The 6,000-nt window shown below is 38.5% G+C and overlaps 1 long non-coding RNA gene across 1 annotated transcript in view; it reads right to left on the minus strand.

Moving 5' to 3' along the window:
* The window catches only part of LOC138689337 (uncharacterized), a 27,910-nt gene extending 22,654 nt beyond the window's left edge, over positions 1-5,256 (minus strand). Inside the window, exons 1-2 of the long non-coding RNA XR_011328216.1 lie at positions 4,793-5,256; positions 4,556-4,680 (exon numbers count right to left, since the gene is read on the minus strand). This is a non-coding gene — a long non-coding RNA (uncharacterized lncRNA). The remainder of the gene's footprint in view (positions 1-4,555; positions 4,681-4,792) is intronic.
* Between the last annotated feature and the right edge of the window lie 744 nt (positions 5,257-6,000).

Consider the following 6,000-nt stretch of genomic DNA (forward strand, 5'->3'; position numbering starts at 1 on the left):
ACAGCTGGCTGCAAACTAGGTCAAACTTTCAGATTAAACATTTCTTCTCCAATAAGAGAGAAAAAAAGCCTTTTAAAAAACTAGAAAACTCAAATGAAAAGTCTTTCTAGCCATGAAGAGTAAAAAGTGACACCATTCACATTTCTGATGTTTTAGGTAGAGATAAGTGTAGAACTGAATGACATATGAACTATTCCTGTTTTCTACAGTGACATTTCTTGGCTGAAAAAACAGACATAATCCTTGTGATATTAAGTATGGACCAGGAGAATTCTGTTTTGTTTACTGGCATATATTGTCACTGAAGGCACAAAAATATCTATGGTAACTTTTGTGCCGCCTTAATTTGCTCCTGCCATTTGACTTCCCAGTGTCAACCAATCACTTAATGTCAGCAGTGTCACTTTCTGTCAACATTACCAGGTAGAAGTGTCCAGGATATTAAATATGCTTGCATTTACATATAAGAGGAAGGGAAAAAGTGATCCAAGCATTTCCTGTACTGTAGAAAGACTTGAATATTGTTTTGGTTGAATTGTGACTGACTCATTGACAAAGCTCTGCTCCAAAAGAGTCTTTAGTCCTGATCTTTAATGACCCTAAATATCGATTTTCTATTAATGAGTCCCAAACGTATGAGGAAAAAGAAGTGATCAGTGAATGAAAACACAAGTATATCTGCAGACCTGGTAGAATCAGTATAGCTGCACTTTCAAAATCCCAAAGGCAGAGAGCAAGTACTGCGAGATATATTTCAGCTGTATCAGGGAAGCCCTTTGCGTAATGGAAGCGCAGTCTCACGTAGTTAAGCTTATTTGGAAAGCTGTTGAGCTTTATGTACTCTTTAAGCTTGATAAAGACAGCTTTGATGAGCAGGTCTAAGGATTTAACCTCCCCAGATTCTGAGCATGTGGCAATGCCACCAGCTTTCACCTTGTTTGTACTATAGAAATTACTTTCTACCCTTTTTTGATGGTCATAAGAGGAATCTCATCCAGAACTTGTAACTGTGGTGCACCTTCTGTGGTTAAAAAAGTTAGGTCGAAAAACATCCCAGAGGAAATACCTTTAAGAGAGAAAGAGGGATTGTTTTCTATTTCTCTGGTGACTAACATTAAGGCTATTGATAGAGGTTTCCTTCTGGATCCCTCTAGGTTGTTTGCCACCCATTGAGCATAGCCTGGGTGAGCTGCCACGCTTCTTCACCTGCGAAGGCAGCAAGTTGTCCTCGGTACCCTCACAGTTCAGTCTTTCTTGATGAGCTAACTTTGGTAAAATTTATTACGGGCCTCAGGAGAAATTAATTCCCCTGATAGAGAATTAAATTGAGAATTTAACTTAGCACAGCTAATTTGTCCCACGTAATTTCGAAGTGCTCACACTGCCTTCTGTGTCAGCAGATTGGTGGAGGCAGGTCCTCCAACAAAGTAATAGCAAAAGGAGGAGGGTCACCTCTTCCATTAGCACATCTGGATCAGGAATAGGATGATTTACTATCCCCATCCCAAACTCCTATTGAATTGAACAATCCCGTTCCTCACAAAGGACCAGTGGCTCTGCTGCATATTTAACTGGAATGGTAATATGGTCAGTTGCATAGCTGAAGATGTAAGAATTATAATATGATTGAGCTAATTGCTTCCAGAGGGAAAGAAACAGAAAGAAGCTATAAAAAGATATGCAATATTTGAAAATCAGAAATTTTTTCCCCCAAATAATACTGTTTGCAGAGCTTTAAATGTCAGGTGGAACATACATTACTAACTATTCTTTCTTGTAAGCATGCACATTTTATGTCTTTTGTTAAATCTTTTCTCCATATATTGGTTCATACTAATGGCTTCCACGGTATAATGCAGTACATACAGGTGGGCAAAATGACCGTGTATTCTGAGTAATTAGCTGCAATTAGTAACTAACTGTTGATGTCATATTCAACCTTGCAATTTTCTGATCTTGAGACAATGAGTAAGTGCAAAGCTGTATTAACTCTTCTTTTGTAATAGCCGGACCAGTAGCTGGTTAAAGTCAAAGGAAAGATTCCCATTGACTTTAGTGGTCTGTGAATCAAGCTCTTGATATATATAGAAGGCCCCTGAAAACAAAGTTTTATTTTTTAATGTATTGTCTCATTTGTTGAATAGCATGGCTTACTGCCCAGTGTTATGGCAGTTCACAATGACTATTCTTCCCACCCATTCTCCTTCTCCTCCTTCCATTAATCAGTGATGGGTTGAATTCAAATGTTCTGGAAGTTCTGTCTGGTTTTGATGTGATGGTACATAAAAATATCTACAAAGTAGTTATTAGGGTGCTTGGTGTGGCTGCATTTGTCCTGGGGAAACCTCCCCCTCCTCTCTGAAAGCAGCAGCACATTTTGTGGGAAGGTTGGCAGCTCTACAAGGTCTTCTTTGAGGCAGGCTCCACTCCCTCTGCCCCAGTGGTACATCCATCATTTTTGGTTTTCCTTTCCAAAATGCTTTTCACAAAAGTCACTTCCTTGTTTCACATTACTCCATGCTTTGTGAATTCAGACTGAAACATGCTGTGAACCAGATCCGTATCTGGTGTAAATCAGCATCATCCTGCTGCTCTCAGTGGAGCTACGAAATTTTGTACCCATGGAGGATCTTGCCCATGAACTTTCTATACAAAGAGGCAGTTTTGGTGGAGTGAAAAAGGGTTCATGTGTTTTGGGAAGAGATGTTAGTAGGAACAGCACATGGAAAATCCCACCTAAACAATGAGGTGTTTAACTTCACAGATATTAACATCTCTGTTCTGCCTAATGAGATAATTCTGGATGATTTTTTTTCTCTGGCAACCCTCATATTGTCCATTTCTGGGTACTAGAAATTGGTGCAGAGCAAAAAAAGGACCAGGCTGCTGACTGTGTAAGAAAGCTCAATTAGTATCATAAACTAACCCTATATAAATGTATCCTTTGCACTCCCATTTCCTTAAATAACTCAAGCACCTTTTTAAAAAGTTGCTCAAAGTTTATTCAAGGATGCATTTGGTTAGATTTACAGTATTTGTCACTTGTTGGCCAAAAGTGACATAAGGGATTTCAATGTGCTGCTTTTGACGTGGTGACACTGCCTTCAATTTAGCATAAGTGATTATATATGTTTGCCTGTCAAATCACTGTATGTAGCTTTTGTGGTTGGGGGCTTGTTTTATCAAAGAATTCTGCTGAACCTCTTCCAAACCAGAACTCCCATGTGTATAATTATATTGTATTTTCATTATATAAACTTTATTTTTAAGACTGAAAACATATGAAATGATTATGGGAATGTGCATTCTATACAACACCACCACGTACTTGCGGGAAGAGAATTTTATAACATAAACCAAATGTTGTCATTAATATACAGGTACAAGATGCATCCCTGTGACCCGTAAAACTAACGATGGAATAGAGGGATCCAAAAATACATGCAATTGCACTTCAGATTAAAAGAAATTTATAGCAACCTTTATTTTGCATTAAATAATATCTACTTGATACTCCGTGGAAGTAGGTATCAAAGATTCATAGCCTGCAGTTGAACAGTACTTTTATATAGCCAAGTTAGGTCCTTCCAAAACATCTTTCAAAATGATACTTCAAAAAAATGTTATTACTTCATTAATACATTTGATTGGTGCAAATACAGCTCTGTTAGAGACCTACTTTAGAGACCTACTTTGTCCTGGGACAACTATTCTGGTGTTTTGCCCTAAAACTGTACACTGGGATTATGTCTTTAATTTCATTGTCTTCTGTCACAACCCAATGAGGACCTAATTCCAGTTTGAATAGGTGCCACAGACACCAACATTTTAAGAGATCTGCAACAGAATAGTGTTTAAGGCAGGATCCAAAAATTGTATCCAACAGCAAGGTCTGGCTGGGAGGGATAAACTGTATAAGTTCTGAGTAAGCTGTCATCACTATGATGTCCACAGTCCATATTCATTCATAGTTGGTTTTTTTATTAACAAGACTGTCAAGTGTTGTCCCTATGTTATAAACAGGGAACTGAATCACCATGTAGATTAAGCAACTTACCAAGAACATAATAAGCATATCCACATAATTCAGCACTTGAATTCAATTCTCCTTCTGCACCCTTATTCCATTGCCCTAAATAGTAAGCTGTCCTTTATTTCAAATATCTTTGGTAGCTCCCCATGTAATCCCAAGTTTTTTTCTCTCTGCCTCAGTAACTTTTGCTTGACTAATAGTGATTCTTTAAAAAACAATCCTCAAAAGAAATAAAGACTCTAAAGGATACATCATGAAAGCAAACCATTTTATATCTAGATATATATGCACATACAAACATATGCACATAGAGAGCAAGAAAGATACACACATTCACACACAGAGCAAACTAGAGGACACATCCATCATCAGAACAATCTATGAGTCATTTAAGATAAATGCTCTTTCAAGGCAATCCTATACAATAGATCAATAAACAATATCTTCAGTTTGTGGCTGGGAATTTAGACCTGGTCATTTACAAGCTAAAAAATAGGTCAAGGAATAATGGTGATAACTTGCCTTATCGTCAAGCGGTGTGTGTGACCGTTGTCATCTGTAAACTACTGACAAGCTCGCTCACGTGGGCTCTGATTCTTCTGTCAGGGTGACAGAACCGAAGTCATTGATGTTACAGTGCTGTAAACCTGAGTGGAAAATCAGGGCCAGGGTCTAAAAAAAACCCCTCTTATAATTACGCATGACTTATAAGTTAAGACATAACAAACTTTTAAAAGGGCAACAAATGCAGAAAAATACCTGAGCTGAATGAACACAGGGCTTCCTAATCACCAGAGAAGTCATCTGAAGATAGTTTTGCAGGCTCAATGTAGCAAATGCCTGCACGGCATTCTCGAAGTCCCCAGCCTGAGTCACTTTGAGCTCAACTGCTCTTGAGCAGAGAGAGCTTGGAAGCCGATGAATCACTGTTGAGCAGTATGTATGTTTTCATAATCTTCACTTTAAGGAATGTCCATTCAACATCTAAGCTAATGACCATTGGATAAGGGTGGAGATGGAATGCGGTTTCCACATTTGGAAACACACTGTGATGAATCTGTTCTTTAAGTGTGTTTATGTTTGAGGGACTTTGCATGCAGGCTATCTCCTCAATGGCATGTTAAACCCTGCTCTCCAAAGAGAAGAGTGCAAGAGGCGAGGTAGTGGAGGGGGAGGAGAAGAATCCAAAAGGATGGAAAAGATGCAAAATACGTTTCTTTAGAAGCACTAAAATTGAATTTGCAAGGTTTGAAGAGCCTTTCTCATTTAAAGGAAAAATAATAAACTCTGATAATTCATCCAAACTCACCACAAATTACTAAATGTTGAGGGGTCTGGAGTTGCAAAACAAGACACTGTGTTTTCCAGTATCTCCGCAATGAATCTAATTTGCTAGTACATCTTGTGTTCAAACACTGAAATTTCTCAAAATGCTTGCAGATGATTTTTGTAGATTTTCAAAGCTCTACTAATTTTACACCACCTCCTTCCCTCTTTCCATATCTCCATGTGCACGCTGATGTACGCTGTCACTGTTGTCAGTTAAAATTTCTCTTTCACAGCCTCGGCAATGATTTTTGGTATAAGGAAGCACACTGTATTTTAGCATGGCATTTAGGCTTGGCTCCCATTGTGTGCGTATTTCCATTGAAGACAATCAGTTCACATTAGGTATTTTGCAGACCCGGTACTGCAGTTTCTTATCGTTTCTAGAGAGCAGAGACTGGAGTTAGAAACTTAATTGGTTTGAAGACAACACAGAATTATCCTCAGCTTTTCTCCCAAACTCTTGTAAACAACTTCCCCACTCCCAAAATAACTCGCAAACTACCTTTCCCCCTCCTCATACTTATGTATTCCTCTGCACTTCCTAATCTTGGCAGGGATATTTCAGAAATAGCTATTACAATGGTGTTTCCACTCTGAAAGAGGAAACACTGGGTGGGAGGAGTTATGAAAGGAACAGA

The sequence above is a fragment of the Haliaeetus albicilla genome, chromosome 16 (assembly GCF_947461875.1).
Source record: "Haliaeetus albicilla chromosome 16, bHalAlb1.1, whole genome shotgun sequence".
In the NCBI taxonomy this organism is placed as follows: domain Eukaryota; kingdom Metazoa; phylum Chordata; class Aves; order Accipitriformes; family Accipitridae; genus Haliaeetus; species Haliaeetus albicilla.